The sequence below is a fragment of the Xiphophorus maculatus genome, chromosome 17, assembly GCF_002775205.1.
Source record: "Xiphophorus maculatus strain JP 163 A chromosome 17, X_maculatus-5.0-male, whole genome shotgun sequence".
In the NCBI taxonomy this organism is placed as follows: Eukaryota; Metazoa; Chordata; class Actinopteri; order Cyprinodontiformes; family Poeciliidae; genus Xiphophorus; species Xiphophorus maculatus.
The window spans coordinates 15,864,505-15,885,048 of record NC_036459.1 but is presented as its reverse complement, the minus strand read 5'-3'; the positions used below and the strand labels follow the sequence as shown (position 1 = coordinate 15,885,048).

Here is a 20,544-nt window from a genome sequence, read left to right as displayed (position 1 = left end):
ATGCGGGAACTTATGTTAAACTCTATGTTGGGATAAAACACAGTGACTTTGCATTTATCTCCATCTAGCGGTTGTGCGTTCCCTTTGAGATGCCGCCCTGGGCCACTGCCTATGTGGCCCACATCAAAAACCGCTACTGCATTTACAACAGAATATACTTTGTAAAAAGACACCAAAACAGCACCTGAATTTTAATTTTTAATTTTGGAGTTCTAGAAGTTTACAGCCGATTAAATCTTTAACAAACATACAACTATACATCCATGAATATGTTAATTGAAAGTGACTTTTCACCCATTTTGATTATTTTTTTCAGATATAAAATCGACAGTGACATATCATTCTGTAGGTAGCAAATTGTAGCTAAAGTGAGTTGGTTTTACTATTAGGTTTAAGTTTGTTTTTTTTTAAATAAAATGTTTGCGTATTGGAATTAGGACAAAATATTATTATCTAAAGAGTGATTTAAGCAGATTCATGTCTGATCCTACAGATGCCATTGTATTAACCAGTGTTTGATACAGGCTAGAAACATATTGGAACACAAATAAACTGATAAACTCGGTCAAACAAAAAAAAAAAATTACAAGTCTCATAGAATACCTAGAGATTGTTTTAGCTTCTCTGCGCTTGGAGGCATCTGGAATAGATCGTCTTATGGAGGAATCGGTATTTCTTATGCTTTCTGGAAGAAACATGCACTGTGTGCTCATGATCGGAGCCAATAGGATCGTCCAAGCCATTGGCAACAACTAATTTAAAAACTTGGCTCCTGGATGGTATGAAATTGTACAGAAGTTTTAAAGAAAACTTTACAAAAACATACCTGAGAACAAAGATGACCTCTGCACTGCTCTGACTTTAGAAACTGGATTTGACCGCATGTAGTTTAACTAGGATTGTTTGTTTTGTAAAGTGCCTTAACACTGGTGCTTGTTGTGAATTGCCAAATATGAGTAAACTAAATAATTGTAACCTGTTTTCAGTGTGTCATAAGAAATTATAGATGAGTGAAACATTAGGCATGTATAGAAAACAATTTTTAAAAATCGTGCTGACATCCTTATATAATTCGAATGTCAGGATAAGGGCTGCAGTTTCATATTTCTGCCTCTAGATGGCCACCACGAACAGTTTCAATCAGGGGGAAAAGCAAGACCTGCAGCGGCCGCGAGATGTCGTCATTTACCAAATTATGAGCAGCACCTCTCCCCTGAACTGGTTGGGCATATTAAAAATGTCAAATATTACTTTTTTTAAAAGTCAAAGGGGAAAAAAAAGATCCCTACAATTATACCCCGATAAGTCATGTTATTTAATTAATCTGAACCTGAATGTATCAAAATTATTATGCAATAACCGTATATTTCCCCAATCCTGAAGCACATATACAAACAGCCAAATATCAATGTGACCGAGTTGTTTGTAGCTTTTTTTATTTAGGGTAACAAAAGACGTATTTATTTAGCGCAAGGCGATTATTATCTGCTGGAAATTATAAACTATCTTAACTGTGTCCATGCTGACCGACGTGACAGCGCACATGAACGATCACGTGCGTTGCTTGATCTGCCAGGAAAATCAGACGATCGCCGAGTAAGAACAAGGGATATTTCGCCTTTCTCTGCTAAATTTCAACATAATGACAGTCGCGGATGGGTGTGTACCCTTCAAAATAAAGTTCGTTTGCCTTATTGTTGAAAAGAATACAGCATTTACAATTTACACCGTTTTACAAGTGTAACAAATTCATGTAGCCTTTGAGATGATCAAATACTGGAGAGTCTTCCTGTCGATAGCATCACTCACAACTTTTGAATATGTGAGTGATACTTGGATGATGTAACATTTATTTCCCCTTTGAAATAAAGAAAGTATTTTTTGAATTGAACGGAATTTGAATTGAATTGTAAGAGAAAAAACTAAAGGGTCTCACGCCCTTGACTTTACTGTTTTCTATTGAAAAAACAAAATGCTTACACTTTAACAAAATTGTAATACATTTTTAGATTAACATAATTCAAGCTTATTCAAACCAGGTAGAAAAATGTAATTGTATTTTAAGCAGTTTTTGTGTGAATTAGTAATATATTAGTAATATATTACAGTATGTAAAAATTATTCATAAAAACGAGCCGGGATTCCCCGTTTCCAATAACTCTTACACCGCTTTCCAAAGTCAACTTGACACTCACAATATGGCGGTTCGCTGGCGTATCCTTCCCTTCCTTCGATGTAGTTTTTAATGTGAAATTTTAACCGGAAGTGACGTACCCTTCAACAGCTTTCACGTGCGCTCACCCCAGCAGTTGACAGAAGGATTCAGACTCTCTGGTCGCTTTCAACCACACTAAATTGGTTGAGAAATGGACAGCAAGGAAAGGGGGAGGAGAAAAATCGTGAAATTCAATTTGAACTTTTCCTAACTTTAATCTTTTAGCGAGGCGCCGCCATTGCGCCGAAGGCTAGCGCGTAGCGCCCTCGCGCCAACCACTGAATGCCGAGGGACATTAATAAACATTAAGCGTCGTCAGCTAACAGTTAGCGAGCCAGAGGACTGCTTCACTACCTCCTCCCAGCCTGTCACGCAGTCAGAGAGGAGAACCCCAAAGCCTGAAGCAGAGGTGAGTGCCATGTAAACAAATAGGCAAAAAAAAAAAAACTGCATTTATTTCTATTATTATTTTTTTCTAACCCCGCTTGTTAAACGCGACTTCCCTAATTGCTAATTCTCTGTGTGTCTGCGGGGGGTGACCGACGGATGCTGCGGTCGAGCAATGCGTATTATTATGTAATAAATCAGGATTAGCGGGTCTGGGGTGAGCTCGTAGCAGCAGGTTCATCCCTGTACGCTTCCCGTTGCTTTTGTCTCCGAGTCTGTCCCACATTGAGTTCAGAGGTGAAGCTAAACCAACCCGCGCTGCTAGGACGGCATGACGTGCAGCAAATAGTTTCTTCTTCTGTGCTTCACATTCCTCCCAGTCGTGTTATCTTCCCACAGCCTCCTCAGTCCCAGTGTGCCGTTACCACTTTCACCCGGAGTACTGATGGAGGAGACCGCTTCCTGTTGCTACCTGGTATCAGGTGGCAAATTGCTACGTGATATCAACCTAGCTTCAATTTCTTCATGTGCGGTACCATACCACATTTTAACTTTTCTGCATTTTATCACCAGGCACAATTTTTAATGGGTGAGGTGTGGTGAAGGATTTTTTTTTAAAATTCAATTTATTTTACAATCAATTTTTAATTGATCTAGGACAACTATATGCCTTCAGACGTGACAGAAATGTAAATCTTGATGATGAAACAAAAATGAATAAAGGACAATACTTGAAGAAAGTAGCCGTAAGAGGCTGAAAAAGACTTGAGACTGCGGTAAAGGGGCAACAATCTAAAACAAACAGCCTGAGGTAGAGCTCGGCAATGTGGCTTAATAAATAAAATGTCAGATTTTTTTTTTAACCAAATCAAAATTTTTTTCCTCTTCTTAATTTATTTTTATAAATGACAGAAAATATACACAAAAAATGGCTTTAATTTTAATCATTCCTTCTGTGAGTTCACCGAAATTCAAAGTAAAAACAAAAAACAAAATAACTTTTGCAAGATATGCATGCTAAACAAGATGGTCCTTTGAAAAATAAAATACCAGTATATATTTTTAATTTCTCAAATTGACAGTTGAGAAATAATTAAAAAAAAAAAATCCAGGTTATCCTCTAAACTGGAAAATTTGATTTATCGATATAATCAATTTATCACCCTGCCTTAGCCTATAATGAAATAATTTAGATCAAAACATCTTCATGGCCTATTCAAAGTCCAGGCAAATGTGATATTCAGACACTCCAATCTGAATTAGGCTGAGCTAATTTGCTGAAAATGAATCAAATCCATCAACGTAAAGATTTTCTTTGTGGGGGAAAATAGAAACGTGACGGTAATTTAGATAAGAAGTTTCCACTCTTTTGCCCGGGTCCGACTCTTGTCTTTTGGAATCTTGTCGAACATTTCCATATTTCCACTCGCTGCTTGTTTGTGCATGTAAAACCGAAACGGGTCATCCCAGACTGAACTTCTGTTTGTTGGCAGGGAGCAAACGAAGGGCACAAGAGCTCCCGGCTCATTTGCAAGTTAAATGCAGTTTCCACTCAGCCCTCGTCAGAACCATGGCGCCGCCCCGCTGCCGCACGCTTAGCTTCGAATTTGAATTGAGTCTGCATTTTGGAGCAACAGAGAAGCTGATGTGAGAAGAAAATGTTTCGCTGTGGTGCGTTTGTGGGTGTGTGTTTTAAAAATTGGCTAACCAGAGAGGAAAGATGCAACTCTGTGTTGACAGCGGATGTGCTCACTTCCTCTAAGTGTTTGGCCTTTTGAGATCAGATGATGTCAAGTCATGAAGGAAATGTATATTTAGGAGTCTGGTTGCCATGGAAAATAGGTCTTCGGTGGAGTATTTACCTCTGGATGTGAACTTGTGTAACCGGAGCTGATTAATTATGCCGAGTGCATGGCTTGCATGTGGAAAGAGGCTGCAAAAGATGACTTTTGCAGAAATTTCACATAAGTAATTCTTTGCTAAATCAGCTGAATGTGCATGAATTAAATTTTTTTTAGTTGACTCATGCTTCTATGTGCGAGACGAGTTCCTTAGTAAGGATTTTAGCGCATTTTTGACTCCACAAGATACTCCAGAGGTGGTCTAGATCAGTGGTTCTCAAACTTTTTTCAGTGATGTACCCCCTTAAAAATATAATTTTAGTCAAGTACCCCCTGACATGGGCAAAACATTTTTGGAATAAAAAAGAGGTACAGTGCTGTAAATACCCTGTAAATACTGAATATAAAATTCAGTGTATGAACACACATTTATATTTTATCGAACTTTTTACAAAATAATTTTTCCCAAGACTTATTATGAGGAGCCTACTGATTTTTTTAAAGATATTTTGAAAAGCTTCACGTACCCCCTGCAGTACCTCCACGTACCCCCAGTGGTACGCGTACCCCCATTTGAGAACCACTGGTCTAGATCATGTCAGTGCATCAAAGTATGCAATAAGATAAAGGATGAATCAATTAATCACACAATAAATTAAAACAAACAAAAATTCCATTTGCGTAATTTATTGTTTTTCTCTTTTCTCTCTCTCTTTCTACCAAAAACTGGACAACAAAAGTTTTAAGTCTGGTGCATTTATCTCAGTTTGCCCTTTTTTTGAAGGACAATTTTGTTTACTGAGACTTCATAATTCATTTCATTTGTTGTTTTTTGGATATGCAGTTGAGTTCCAGTGTTACATTTTCAATAGAATTTAAAGTTTCTTGATCTTTGAGAATGTATTCCTGCATCATTATGCCATTATCATGATATTACTTGAAAATGGTCTCAAGACAACAATATCATTTTTTGCAATAACGTCTGGGAGAACTTATCAGCAAAATTTGTTATTGCAACAGGCCCAGGTTGTCATGCTTGTATAAATAATCTCTTGCAGCATTTATTTATTAATAAGACCTGTTACGTGTTTGCTGAGTTACAGGCCTTATGTGTGACTTGTGTGGGCCTTTTTACTTTTCCACGGAGGTCATCTGTTTGTGTCGCATCAGAAGGTGTGTTTACATGCACATCAATATTCAGACATGATCCCGATTTAAGAGCTTACTCAAAATAACATGCAGTCAAGCATTTGCCGATCACCTCAGCCTGAAGGTCACATTCAAAGTTGGTAATAATTGAATTAGGCCGAGTGGAGTATCTCCCACCTTAGTGTCACGCTGTGGAGGGGGAATGTTATTGTGAAGCACGAAGCAAAAATAAATCTGTTTTGGTTCAAAAATTGCAACAGTTTGGGGAGACATTTTGTGTAGCAGATTTACTAAATGACATTACAATATACGCATGGAGTTCATGGAAACTAGGGAAACTAAGGTCTCTGGATGCCGTCACTGTTTTGTAGAATGTAATAATCTTTTGCATTTGGTTGGCTGCCAAAAAGTGGCACGGGCTGTTACCACATCAGATATCGATTTAGTGACCGAGGCGCTTAGGCTCCCAGTAAGTGATAAGGAAAGTGATAAGGAAACAGAAGAATGAGATAAATGGGCCTCAGGTGCAAATCTCTGCCTTGTTCAACGATTACTGCTGTTGATGTATCAACCCACATTTACAAACAACTGTACCATTGTAATATTTCTCCTAATATTTGAATATTTGGATAGTTTATACAAAATAATGACATTTTTGCTCATGGTTGATCTCTTGACAGTTGAGAAATTAAATTGCTGTCAGTTTCTATCATGATCAAAGCAGAATCGCTAACTGTGTTCCCGTTACAAATGTGCGCAAAACTTTGTCGACAATCCGCTAATGTCGAAAAGACACAATTTGCAATTGTGATGTTTTCATTAAATCAGAAATGCAACTAAAATCGCACATGAATAAGCTTGCGAAATACACCGATTTTGATACAGCCGAGAAGCCATCGCGTCCGAGCGCAAATTTTATTTTTTATTATAGAAAAACATGAGCTTTTCCGTAATTGCCGTGTTTCCATAAAGCAATTTATTTTCATAATTCCAATATGCACAAATATATGGTCAAGGGAAATGCAGACAATGATTAGCGATAATTTCCTGGACGTAGGTCTGGGTGATATGACTTTGAAATCAAATCTCAGATTCTTATTTGATTTTTGATTATTTTTTGTCCTTAAAAAAAAGGAAAGTATCTTTTTTTAAGAAAGTATCTTAAAAAAACAGGCTTTTATTTCAGTCGTTTTTCTGTAAGTTGACCTGAATTCAAAGTTGGAAAGAAAAACAGAAACTGTAAAACAAGCTCACCAAACAAGCTAGTTCTTCTTGGGTGAGCTAGCTAGCTAACTGGAATATTGTTTTATTGGAGACGTAAAATTCCTGTGACACAGTAGACTATGAATGTGTTGTAGTAGATAAGTTCTTGGTTAATTATGCTAGACAGAGAGATATAGTATTATTTTAAATATTTGTCCTAATATTCACACCTGATTCAAATACAAAGAAGCTTTTCCAGGATTTACTCCGGCGATAATTCAGTCATGTGATGCATAATGTGTCAGAGTAGTTTAAGAGCCAGCAGGATCCAACGAGAGAACATCAGGGAAATGTTTTTGTCCTCAATCTTATATTTAAGTTAAAAATATCTCCATTGTCGAAGAAGAATACAACCCCTCCACAACAGACCTCGTCTCTTCTGTTTCCATAGCATTTGCGTGGATCGTAACTAAATCTTTGAGCTTATGAGGTTATCGAAATGCCAAGCCTGATGCGGCGGTCGAGGATAATCTCTCCTGCTGGGACGCTCAAGCCGCTGGCTGTGTTTGGCTGATTGGATCCATTTGTTCTGGCAAATGCCAGATGTGCTCGAGGAGTTGTTGCCTCGCGCTTCACGTCAACGTTGATTTTCCCAGACAGCAGCACCTGAACCAGAACGCAGTTCAGCCTGTCTTTCCCCCAGTGACCACCTTAATTAGCCTCCTCACGCCCCGACCCCCTCCAAAAGGTTAGCGAAGCCATACTGAATTAAACAGCTGCTTAGATTCCAATAAAACCAACTGGGGTTTTGCTGGGGGTTTCATCCCAGCGTCTCTTTGCTTTCACCAGTTCTCATATGTCCAACAACACTGAACAAACGGAGCGTTAATTAGCTCGGTTTCTAATGTATACAGTCTCACAGGGTGCAGGTAGAGGGGTTTTTGTTGGGCTGGTTAAAAAGCGTGGGCACCTAAAGTCCCAGCGCATTACCTGGACTGTCCATCCTCGTTAGACTCTCAAAACATTTCTGTGGCCAATATTTTCTTTGTGTGATATGCGTTTGTTTTTCTTCATTTTATTTCAATGAGCTTTTCTGTAAATTTTCTCTCTTTCTCTAAATCCATACAGGGATGGGGACATTTTTGGGCATCACCAGAAAATATCCCTCAAAATCTCTTCAGCGACAGCATTTTCACTGTTGTTGCAGCAGCATAATTGTCCTCTCAAAAAGCATAATTTTGTGTCTCATGAAGCATTTCCTCGGTGGTTTGACAAAATGCTTGAGATCATTGTCTCGCTTAATCACCCAGTTTTGCTCTTAATTTACTATTTTCACTCCACAAGAGTTTTCATTATAAAATTTAAAAGAGGTTTCTGTAACAAGATTCCTAGGGTCTTTAGTTGAGAAAGTGGCCCACAGCATCACAGGTTCTCCACCATAGTTAACAGTAGTGAGGTGGTTTTCCATGTATAGTGGACCCTGGTATTCTCGAGGGTTAGGGACAAAGCGACTGTGAAATGGCTAAAATCTGCCAAAACTTGAGACCCCTTCTAAAAACACTTATAATTTCATATTTTAATAGTTCAAACAGAAAAAGTACTTTAATATACATTAATACGCACAGTGGAAAATGTCTTGGCACTAACACAGAAGCTAAATTCCACAGTCTTCGCTCTTGGGGGTTCAGCCAATCAGCACCAAAGAAAAAAAATAATGCTCTGGGATTGGCTGCTTTGTGTTAGGCAGCATTGAATCAAGATATTTCAGCTTCTCAAGTTGTGTTTAATTATTTATTTCAAACAAACCCAGAAATAGGTGAATTTTCTCCAAATAATTTGGAGTTACATTCTGCAATTCCAAAATCTGCAAATATGTGAATCTGAGAATAGGTCGGAGTCAGCTGTATTAATCCTTTCTTCCAAATCTACCCAGACTGGGGCTCCAAATTAGTCTCATCTTCTAGTACAAAGCTCCGGTTAAGTCTTAGCTGAGTTTAACTTACTTCATATCACAATTCTTCAAACTAAGCATAGTAGCAAGACCCCACTCTAAGGCAAAGTGTAATGTAAAAAAAAAAAAAAAAATTCTTGACGTTTTTTTTTTTTTTAATGTGGCATAATGCTTTTGTAAGCAAAGATGAATTTATCTGAAGGCTTTGTACCCGTCTTCACTATGGGTGGCCAACAGATTTGTTTGCTTTATATCATTAGCATTTCCTGCTTCCGTCCTTTCTTTTTTAAGAAGCATGTTTATGTATTTCTGTTTCCTTGTTACATTCCTCTGACTCCTCTTTCACATTCCCATTTGCTTAAAGGTTCAATGTGCAGATGAGGGAGGCCTTCTTTTAGAACCTATGATATAATTAATATAAAACATTGCAACAGAGACTGCATTAATTGCATTAATGCTGTAAAAAATTGCTCCAAAGCTACTTCTTTGCTTGTTCTAGCTTTTTTAAAAACCAAAAAAATGCTGCGTTTTACAGATTAAGAGATCGTGAGAACGGAAGTTTTCCCAGTGAAAACGAGAAGCTGCATTTTCATGATTAGTTTTTGTTTTTAGTGCTTATTTGCGAAAGGTTTGTACATTGTGACTTAAAAACAATCATCTGCTCAGGCACTTTAGCAGCTTCCCTTATTTGCATAATGAAAAGGAAATGCACGTGGGGACGTGAGAAGGCGTCGGAGGAACGTGAAAAAGAGGCACAGAAATAAACATGCCTGAGTAAATAAATACGAGGGGAAATTGCAAGAAGGAAATGCAATACTATGTAGCATTAGAAAATAATTAGTGGTCTGTTTAGGGAAATAAAGAGGAAAAAATACAGGTAGCTATAAGTAGATTGAGCTTTTATCGACCTTGTTTAGTCATGCTGGACATTCAAAGCTTCAGTCACCAAGCAACACTACCAGTAAAAGAAAGCTTTTTAAAAATGTCAATAGAATTTACCGGTCTCTTAATATACCCACTGAGTTGGTTAGAAACACTAATTTATGTAAAAAAAAAAAAATCAACACACACTCCACACACAAACTTTCATTAGCAAGGAGCCAGCACCAAAGCGCATTTTTTGTGGCGTCACAAATGGAGTGATGCGCCGCTGCCAGACGGCATCCAGCAGTCAGGTACAACACTGACCGGATGTCAATAAACAGAGGCATTACATGGCATTAGCTGACCCTTGCTGACTTAGAAAAAGGTTGTATTCATGGGTTTTCATGTGTTGCAAGTGGTCATTATGTTGGGCACACTCATAGTGAGGGGTGACGGTATGCCCTCGCGTATCCACTAGTAGCCTACCCTCTAGAGCAGGGGTGGGCACTCCTGGTCCTCGAGGGCCGGTGTCCTGCAACTCTTAGATGTCTCCCTGGTCCAACACACCTGAATCCAACAGCTGAATCTCCTCCTAAGTGCAGTCAAGTTCTCCAGAGTCCTGTTAACGACCTCATTATTTGACTCAGGTGTGTTGAAGTAGAGATACATCTAAAAGTTGCAGGACACCGGCCCTCGAGGACCAGGAGTGCCCACCCCTGCTCTAGAGAATGCAGAAAAGTGTGCTGATGACTGGGACAGGACAGTTATCTGCATGATTGCTGCCAATCCTTGACCAACCAGTGTTGAATTCAAAATTGTATCCCTGCCTACATATTCACACAAGCTGCGTTTCCATTACAAACGTGCACAAAACTTTCAGTATCCTGATAATGTCGAAAAAACACAGTTTCGCAACTGCTGTGCTAACTTTAAATGAGACACGCAATTAAAATCAACTGAATACATTTGTTTACACCATAAGTCATTCAAAAACATGCCACACCATCCTCCTCCTCTTACTTCGTGTCGTCGTCTTCTTCTTTGTGGTTTGTGCCTGTAGCAACATTTCGTTGTTGATCATGGACCATGTTACTGAGTGAAGAGGACTCAAAGCAGCCATTTTCACTGTCACATAGGGGTTTGAATTGAAAGTAGACGACAGCGCAGAGACGTCAGGACATGTCTATTCGTGAGGCTGTGAGCATACCTAAAGTATTGCGGTAAATTTGCTCTTGTTGAACTTTCTACCTCTCTGTCTGTCATCCAACATGTTAGATTTGTGAATGTTGGCAGACTTAAGGGCAGGGTCTACATTCTTTAGGGAAGGCTGCTTTGTCTTAGTTAACTATACATTTGTTGTTTTATGTGGGAGAAAGTTCTTAGATGATATGAGTTAGGGTAAGGTTTCCCTGTGTTTTATTATTATATTTTTAACTTCGAGTAGTTTTGTTCCTTAATTCACTGCTGCTTCTAACTCAGATAACTTCTTTAATATTATCAGATCAAACCAAGAGCAAGAAAACAAAGGCCCGTTCGTGGCCTCTACCCTCTACTTGTTCGTGGCCTGACTCTTAAGTGAGTCAGGCTAAAGTTCTGACTCACTTAGAAATGCAAACAAATGTCAGATTATCTCCCAATTTATCATAAAATTTTCAAACAGGAACGGTTTTTGCAGATGATTTTTAATAAGTTGATGATGTACCATACCAGTATCTGCTGTGAGTTCTGAGACCTGGTTGATTAAATGTTTTAGAGAACCGTGAACTCTGGTATATAGTTCAGGCTAAACAGGTTGCTCTTGTGTGTGTAGTTTCTAGGTAAAAAAAAGAAAAGAAACTAATTTCTGCCTCTCAGAAGGATCCGGAACTACATCCGGAAAATCTAAGACTGAAGAACGAAGAAGAGAAAAGTTTCTTAACAGTTATTTCTACAAGTTAAATTATTATAGCAGTGAGTCAGAGCCCAGCCTCACCTCTCACAATGAAATCCTGTTTTGCAACATAGCTATTGCACTGCTGCTATAGCTACAAAACCGCACTTTCACTCTACAGCTGTCTAAACCTAGTACATTTAGATAAAATAATCAGTAGAGACAGTTTATTGTAAATAAGAAGTTGCAAGTGTAATATTTGGATGTGTTATGGGAGTACTTTTGTTTGTTCTGAATTGAAATTGTGGGAAAACAAACAGCCCACCCAAATAAAGTTTTTGTGGGAAACACAGGCAGGTGTGCCAAGCCTGGAATGAACACACCCCACCTTCATACTGTGGACATGTTAGACATTACACAAGGCTGTTTCCAAGAGGCAAATAAAACCAACAGATTAAAAGTTGGACAGATGGTGCCGTTTGAAATGGATCATAGCAATCCACTGGAGGAGGTATCTGAAAGACAATTAGTTTCACAGAATCTAATGGCAGCAGTATCTTATTGTGTTGCTCATATATATGTTGGCACAAGTGCTTCTGTCTATAAAATCAGAGCCAGCTACTGTATTCAAACTTGGACACAGCAGTGCATGATTGTGAAGTGGAAGGAAAATGGCGCGTCGTTTGATACAGATTTTACAAATCAGAATCGGAAAATTGTTTTGGGCTGGCTTTGGGGGGGAACAAATGTCCTTAGACACATTTGTGCCCATTTCACTTCAGATAATTGCTCTCTCTCATTCATAGATTTTTAATTGGATTGAGGTTTGGACTTTGATTGAGCCATTCAAACACTTTGATCTAAACCAGTGCATCTCCAGCTGTATCTTTAGTGTTGTCCTCAACGTTGCTCCTAAGTTGACTTGTAGCAAACAGCCTTCTTTCAATAATGGCTTTCATCTTGGTAGGTTTTAGGTTTTGCGTCACGAGTGCCGATACAGTTTCAGTTCATAGCTGACTCATTGATATATATATATATATTTTTGAAACCTCAGGAACTCTAGGTTCTGTTGGTGTTCTGCTGTGTTGTGTCCTAGCTGTCTCAGTCAGGCACCAGAGCGCTGTGCACAGCTGCAGCTCCTTTAGGATTGCACAATGCGTTGCTTTTGAAGAGTCTATTTGATACTGTGGGATAGCAAAGTGTTGTTTTGCTGAGCTCTTGTTCTGACACAGTTTGTGGTGTTTAGCAAGAGTTCATTTTGCAAGATGCTAGCACACGGTATCATGATGACTAAAGCCAGTGTGTGCTCAGCTTCTCCTCTGTCTGGTTGAACTGATCTCTTTGTTGATTGGAGGATTTGAAAATTGTAAATCAACCATAGTCACCCAGTGAAGTGGACTTTTCGTGAAAAATGTCCAAATATAGGATATTAACAGTACTGCTCAAATGTATTAGTTGATTTTGTAGAACAGTCATTTAAAAAGGTTGTGAAATAACTGAGTTTAACTCCATATTGGATGGTGTACCACAAGGATCTATTTTGGTTCTGATCTTTTTTGATTTCTATATATTGTACAATTTTGAGACATGTTGTTGAAGGCAGCAGAAGAGATGACGTTTCACATGTAGTGACTCAAGACTGACATACAAATACATACACTTTTCAGCTTTTTATTTTGTAATTTTTAAGCCATAATTTTATCTCTACTTCAGAATTGTGCAACATGTTGTGTTTATCTGTTTCAAACCCCCATTGTAATATAAAGAACTTATTGTTGGGGCAAAAACATGTTTTGAGGCATTGCACTCAAAAACAGGTAAGATAAACATTTGAAAACTTGCATAAAACTGAACATTCACCACCAGCTTTACTACAGTAGTTTGCCATTTTTCCAACACTGGTGAGGTATGTACTGAACTTAGTCCCTTAGGCTACATTTGCTTCATCTCCACACCCGGCTGACTCACTGCTACTTTAAGTCATTCCTAAATGGAGCATCAAATTAAATGTGTGTTTTAATAAATAAAATTACATTACGATTAAACTGTTGCGAAAGAATAGTTTAGATGGATGAACACCTATAATAGAGTGTGAGGGTGGAAAATCTGCCATGATAATGCAACAAAAAAAAAAACAACTCATGCAACTGTATCAGAATACTTCTATTTTTAATTACTGTCTATGTGCCCCAGCTAATTTCTGCTTTCCAATATGTAATTATTAATCTTAGATTTTAATACTTAAAGGGGAGATGCTTGAGGCTCCTTAGGACCATGTAATTTTATTTGAGATAATCCAAAGAAAGATTATGAAAGAGGTTCACACAGATTTGCATGATTATCTTTCTTTCCTTTGACGAGGCTTAATCAAATACTTTATAGAAACTAATAAGTTTTTTCTAAATTATATTTGCAAGAGAGTTTTTTTTTTTGGCTGAACCACCATCTTAGTCAGAATCACATTTTGAAAAGAAACATGGTGAAATTTTTTTTATTTTTATTTTTTCTCAAATCCAGTTGATTCTAGTTTAAAGCTTAGAAGCCACTCAAAATAAATTCTAGTTTATGTTGTGCAGTGGATTTGCAATATTTGTCTAATTAGTAGGTTTTTATGTGTTTTTCATCGTTTAAGTCTTACACTGCCGTGTTTAGCGTGCCTTCCAGTGTCCAATTCACTGTATGCAACACCGGCCATAGACGTGTTTTGTCTGGTTGACTGGTCACATGCCTGAGTGTCCTTTTAAAGGGAAACCTGGTGTCCGTTTCCCTCATAATTTACCCTAATGGATCAGCTTAGCAGATGTAGTAAGCAAACAGCGCCTACTGTTCACATTTAATATGGTGACCTGGTAAGGGGAGACAAAGCAAGTTTATTTGTGCCGCAGCCTTCATACACAATTATTTAAATGGCTTCACAGAAAATAAAGGAACTGGGTATTAAAAATAATGATAACATTTTGGCATCACAAAATATAATACTTAAAAAAATATATCTAAAATGTGATCAAAATAAATTGATCTATGACCCTTATAGGAAAGCTGTGGGAAACAGAAATGTTTTCAGCCCTGATTTAAAGGAGGCAAGCGTTTCTGCAAATTTCAGGTTTAGGTGATTTGGAAAGCATAGAAACGTCATTATCTTTTTTCTTCCTTTGCTAAGTTTGGGTTTTTGAACGTGATGGTTCTAGATGGTTTAGGGCTGCAACTAAGGATTGTTTTAGTAGCCAATTATTACAGGAGGTGTTTTGGATGAAACATGTCTACAGACAAAGGTGCTTTTATTAAAAAAAAACAAAATAAACAAATAAACACCTTCTTTTAAGTGAAGACAGATTTTTATGAAACAATTTTTTTCCTTTGAAAGCAGAACTATCGACAGAGTTTTGAATTATGTACTATTCTAAGTTTTTTTTTTTTTTTTTTCACTAAATGGTTTATTTTGGGTCTGTATACTGCAGTTATCAATTAATCAACGGTTATTTTAATAATCGATTAATCAAGATTGATTGTTTCAGCCCAAAGATGGTCCAAGGCCCAAGACCGTGTCCTTCTGACTTTTCAAACCCCACCTGACCACTCTTATCAGTCCGCATGTGGGATTTTCAACAAGACGCCGCAACACTTTAGCTATGCCTGTTGCTTTAACACACGCAATAAGAGGTGCAGCGGAGGCTTTACATGTGGGACACACACACACACACACTCAGAGAGGGAGCTTTGCTTGCTGCTGCTCCTCCGCTGACACCGGCAGCCTTGCAGCAATAGCCTACATATCAGAGGAGGAGGGTGAAAAACATGATGTCATCTCAAGGTTTCTCTTCTTCCTCTGTTTGTCCATCTGCGGTCCGAGCTGCGTAAGGTAGGTCTTTCCCCCCCCAGACCTCTCCCCTGTTGTTCTCTTCCACACGTGCTAGCTGCGCCGAACAGCCTCTGTTTTTATGTCCTCTGCTTTCTCATTAGAATTCCCAGTGTCTGCCTTGCATTGGCTCTCCGGTAGATGATATCACAGTGTGTCTGTGACAGAACAAGAGATTGTCAAGCAGGGAAGTCGCGTCCTGCCGTGGGATAGATGCTCTCTATATCTGAATGGTGTGTGTGTGTGAGGGGTCGTCGTCCCGCTCTGCTTTAAGGTCATTCTCAGGTTACAGATATATCACTGGTGACCTTTGTGTCTGTGCAACTCCTTCCGACGTCCTCAAATCCATCAGAGGTTGTCTTGGAAATGACTGCATAGTTGAGCTCAAATCTGTAGCCTTGTGTGTCCCGTTTTTTTTTCTTCCTGTTTTGCACAAGGTATGGCAACACAAACACACATCTTGTATTCCATTGGAGCTGCATGCGTCATCCACATTTTCATTTTGCAGCGCTGTAGTTGAGCTGTCGCCTTGTTTGCTCTGTGATGTTCCTTTCGCTCTCTGTTCTGCGTGTTATCAGCCAACAGTCAGTTCAAATCTGAAGGACAGCCATTCTTTCTCTCATCACAGGAATGAACAGTGTGAGGTGTCCTTGACGTCCTGCGAGCCCAGCGCTCTCCACCTGATCAGCATTTGCGTCCACAGATGTCTGAATCACATTATTTTTAAAGCATTTTCAATATGCAGGCTCATACTTATAGTCTTTTTATGTGGACGTCTAACAATGAATAATATGAACTTCACATTAGGGCTGGACAATAAATCAGTTATCGACAATAAACACATGATCAATATCAATAGATAATACATCTGTTACATTATTGATAGAATATTCACTGAACTCAGATCCAGCATTTTGGGAGATGTAGGCAGAGGAAAGGGTTTCTGTTCTCAACCTCTCACAGTGAGCTAAGCAAGGTTGGTGGCATCAACCAACTCACTCTTTGGTTACCTAGCAACAATCTGTTGAGTGTCTTGCAGCAGCAGTTGAAGGTTTTGCCACACTGTGTCTCATGGTGAAAACTGTGAATAAAACAGGGAAGGCCACACCACCACTTTGGCATTATTTCAGATACATATTTCAAACCAAAAAAACGAATCAACAATTATCAATATCGATTGATATGAAACACTTGTATCTTCACAAGTTTTTCAACCACATCGTCCAACCAGACTTCACACACCAAAAAAGAAAATCTGGACCTCATCAATTATTTCTTCATTGTAAAAAAGGATCTTGGTGATGAACCTTATGTCGTTGGAGAGCCGGAGTTTGATTCTTTAGTGTAATTTATTAGAGCAGATACATTTTGTAGAAATAACATTGGCAAATACAAAGAATTTTTACAATTTATTGAACAGCCTGACACCTCATCCTCCAGCGTGGTCACACACTGCTGTGGGAAGGCCTATTACGGTGTTGGATTGTGGTCCCTATGGTTACGTCTTGATGCGCAATTCATTAATTTTAGCTGAAATCTGTTTTTTCAGGATGTTCAAACTGTTAATTTCATTATCAATTCAAATTAGCTCAATAATTAATATTCTGGTGATTAATATTTTTTGAAGGGCAATTTTGCTAAGAGAGACCGCATAATCCATATTCAGCTTGGTTTCAGTGGTGTGTGGTTTTTATTTCCTTTTTATTCATTGGTTTTGGTTGTCTTGTTTTATTTTGGACATTTAAAATGTTTTTCAGTCCATTGTGGAGTATTCCTTACAAAATTAGTTGGAGTTTATAGGTCTTTGAGAGAGCAAACTTGCATTATTATACCATGATCAATGTATTACTTTATGTAATTTCTTTTGTCAATGAGGATTAAAAGAATCTAGTCATTACTAGGCCTTCTGCTACATAAAGCTCTTTTTAAAACATGCTCTGTTAGTGTAGAGATAGCAAAGACTGGCTTGGTAAATTTGTTTTGGAATTATGGTACAAAGCTTTTCTAAATTAGATTCAACCTTTTAAGCCAGGGGTATGTATTGTTTTAATATTGTATCCCTTAAATGAATCCCCATTTCTCTCTGTTTTGGTTTCCTTTATGCAGAGTCAGAGTTTGTTCATTTAAAACCCCACTTGGGAATAAAAAGCAAACCTTATTTTTGTAGATATTCTTCAATCCTCTTTGCACTTGAAAGGCAGTCGTCTGTCCCTCAGGCTCGGTTGATTAATATTCCACTCTCTCTGACCTACATGGTTTAATTTTTCTTTTAAGATGTCTTTCCCCTGAGTACATCATCAAACTGGGACACTCAGAAGATTACATTGGTCCGGCTCTCCTTCTTCTAATCTTTGTCTTTTTATTACCGGACATTCATTGAAGCATTTACTCCTCAATTCTGGCAAGATGAAATTTGTCATAAAGTTGCATATTTGCAACCATAAAAAGCATGACGTGCAGGTTGATAAAACCGCGATGTTTGTTCAAGTCTAGGCCTCTATCATTTTGTATTAACGTTTAAGTTATTTCGATATGTAGAAGGGATACTTGGATGAAGTTTCATCCCATAGAAAATACCTTTGATTGAAATTGATTGCCACACCTTGGATCTTGTTTAATGTTCAGTCATAGGGATCTTAACTGGTTTAACTGGATATCAAGTAGCCTTTACATCGGCTAAAATCAGAATCGGCAGATCAGGTTTTTTACAGATCGGTAATCTACCAGAAAACTACAATTGGCACACCACTACCGAAGAACAAATGTCAATGCAAACATGGAGAAAACATACAAGGTGTGGCACTCTATTGGCATTAGCTGTACTTGTCAACATTCTGTTCTGTAGCCTAATCCAAATCTCCAAATACCAACAAAAAGAACAACTTTCTCTTGATAAAATGGTAAAAACAAACCTTAGAATGATGGTGTAAGTCATCATAAGTGATTTGACCAAGAAATTATCCTTTTTTTTATTACCCTAAGGTGATTTAGACAAAAACAAAAATCACTTTGGGCAAAAATGTCTTAGGAATGTCTTTAGGAATGTGACTATTTGCGATGCTGGAATCCCAATATATCTTATTTCTTATACTATTAGTTACTTTAAGCTCACTGAAGCCCTCCTCCCTGACTAATAAGAATCAGACTACCTTTAGTCTGAGAGCAAAACATGCACACAGGGCATACATTAGCTTAAATACTCACTTTTCTGCATTTACAGAAACTTTTCACCTTTTAAGTAGCATTAGAAAGTTGTAAGTTTACATAATCAAAGTGTTAAAAACCACACACTGTTCTCTATTTAGACTTCAGTTCAGTCTTCTTAAGATCGTAAAGTAAATTAGATATTTTCTGTGATGTTTCAGTTTTCTTAATCTTTGCAGGATGTTTAAAACTTGACAGTCATAAGTCGATGTTGGTAAGACCCTAATTAGAGCAGAATAATTTCCTTAATTGGACTATAATTCTGATAGTAATTAGGCCTTCCTTTGCGGTGTAATTGCTCTACAATGGTTGAGCTTAAAAAACTCTCAACATTTTGGAAGCAGCTCTGTCACATCTGCCTCAAAGGAGAAACCCACCAGCCAACTGTTCTGTCGAGGTGGTTGGCTCTGCTGGTTTCTAAGGATTCCCTCAGTTTCAGTGTCCAACAGTGAGTCAGAGCTGTTGGCTCACTGAGGTCTGTGGGACAATTTAAACAAACTGAGTGGTGCCAGCTTGCAGTCAGAAACGGACCGAGTGAACATTGGGAAGGGAGTCAGCACAGCAGATGTTAACGGGAATTGACTGCTGCTGGTTCAGCCACCGCTTCCAAAGTGGTGGAAATTTAAACTGTTCTTCAGATCTGCAATGACACGCAATAACAATTATTATTCAAACCTCAAATAAAGTAGGAGTCACACTTCAACACTAACTGTGCCACAAACCAAAACTTGAATAAAATAGCCCAGTGTGTTCCTCCAACACGACTTCCTAAAAGAATATGTATTGCAACTAATGTGGCGAATATATGCCTCCAACTGCTTCTTACTAGGACACAGTGGATTACTAAAATTGAGTGTTGCAAACTGCTACATTAAACAGATTTTTTTTTTTTTACACCTTTGTATGCTCAAGATAAATGAATACAACATTCAAAGGCTTTAATCTTCTAAACTTGAGAGTCTACTCTAAAGGCTTTAATTTGGACTTGAAACTGGAGAAATAGACATTTGTTTTATTGGATATTGCATAATTTTAAACATCTTTACTCATTTGAATAAATTGCCTTGCTGCTTGAAAATAACCTAATTTTAGCTTCACAAAAATAATGTAAAGTAATATAATGAATGGAAAGGCAGATTCCCAGGCTTTTGTGGAGGAGCAACAAGGAGAATAAGAGAGTCTTAGCTTTCAAACGCTGCTTTTCAGTACCTCCTTGTGATGTACGATCAGTGAGATATCACCGGAAATGCTGGGAGAATCATGCTTTAATGCGGATGAATGACTTTAAGGACCTTCAGAGTTAATTGACAAATACATCAACTTTATGTGAACATTTGGCAGTGCTGACCTTTTCTTGTTTATACCGTCTGTAATTCACTCTGCCACACCGGGTATCAATGTCTTGGCCAAATTGTAACTGATGGTGGCTAATTCTTTTCTATTTAGCGGTTTTAAGTTGATCACATTTTCAAGAGCTGATCTTTGAGTTTGATGCTTGGGTTGTTGGAAGAAACTTCTCTTGACGGAGTGCGTCTTTCAACATGAATCTTCAAATTTTTCCCCCCAGATTGGCAACTAGATTTCGGTCTGGACTGAATATGCTATTCTATGATCTAAAAATATTTTTTTACCTAGTCTGTCGCATTACCTGTATTTCCATCTACCATAAAGGTGTACAAATTGCAATTATGAAAATAGATTTGCTTAATGGAAACACACAAATAAAAAAAACAAAACTTTTTTTTCCTACATCACACGAGTCATGCGATCAACCAGCGAAAGAAACGAAGAAGACAGTGCTGCATGTTTTTTAACCTCTCATCACATGAATAAACTTATTCACATATGATTTTAATTGCGTTAAAATCTGAAGTAATTTCTTAAAATGATTCCTTTAATTAAGGGTCAGTGTAGAAAGGGCTGAGTACATCAACCCTTTCTACAATTATAGAAAGGGTTGTCTGAAATTATGGGTGATTTTGAAGTTTTGTACAACTTTCCACA

General features: G+C 38.0%; 1 protein-coding gene across 3 annotated transcripts in view; it reads left to right on the top strand.

Moving 5' to 3' along the window:
- The first annotated feature begins 2,280 nt into the window (after positions 1–2,280).
- Positions 2,281–20,544, top strand: part of osbpl8 (oxysterol binding protein like 8) — a 69,600-nt gene continuing 51,336 nt past the window's right edge. The window contains exon 1 of one of the 3 annotated variants that reach the window (XM_023349984.1): positions 2,281–2,624. The gene's annotated coding sequence lies outside the window, so the exon portion shown is untranslated. Of the gene's footprint in view, positions 2,625–15,208; positions 15,340–20,544 lie in introns of those variants that run through there. The other 2 variants (XM_023349982.1, XM_023349983.1) reach the window with 2 other exon arrangements.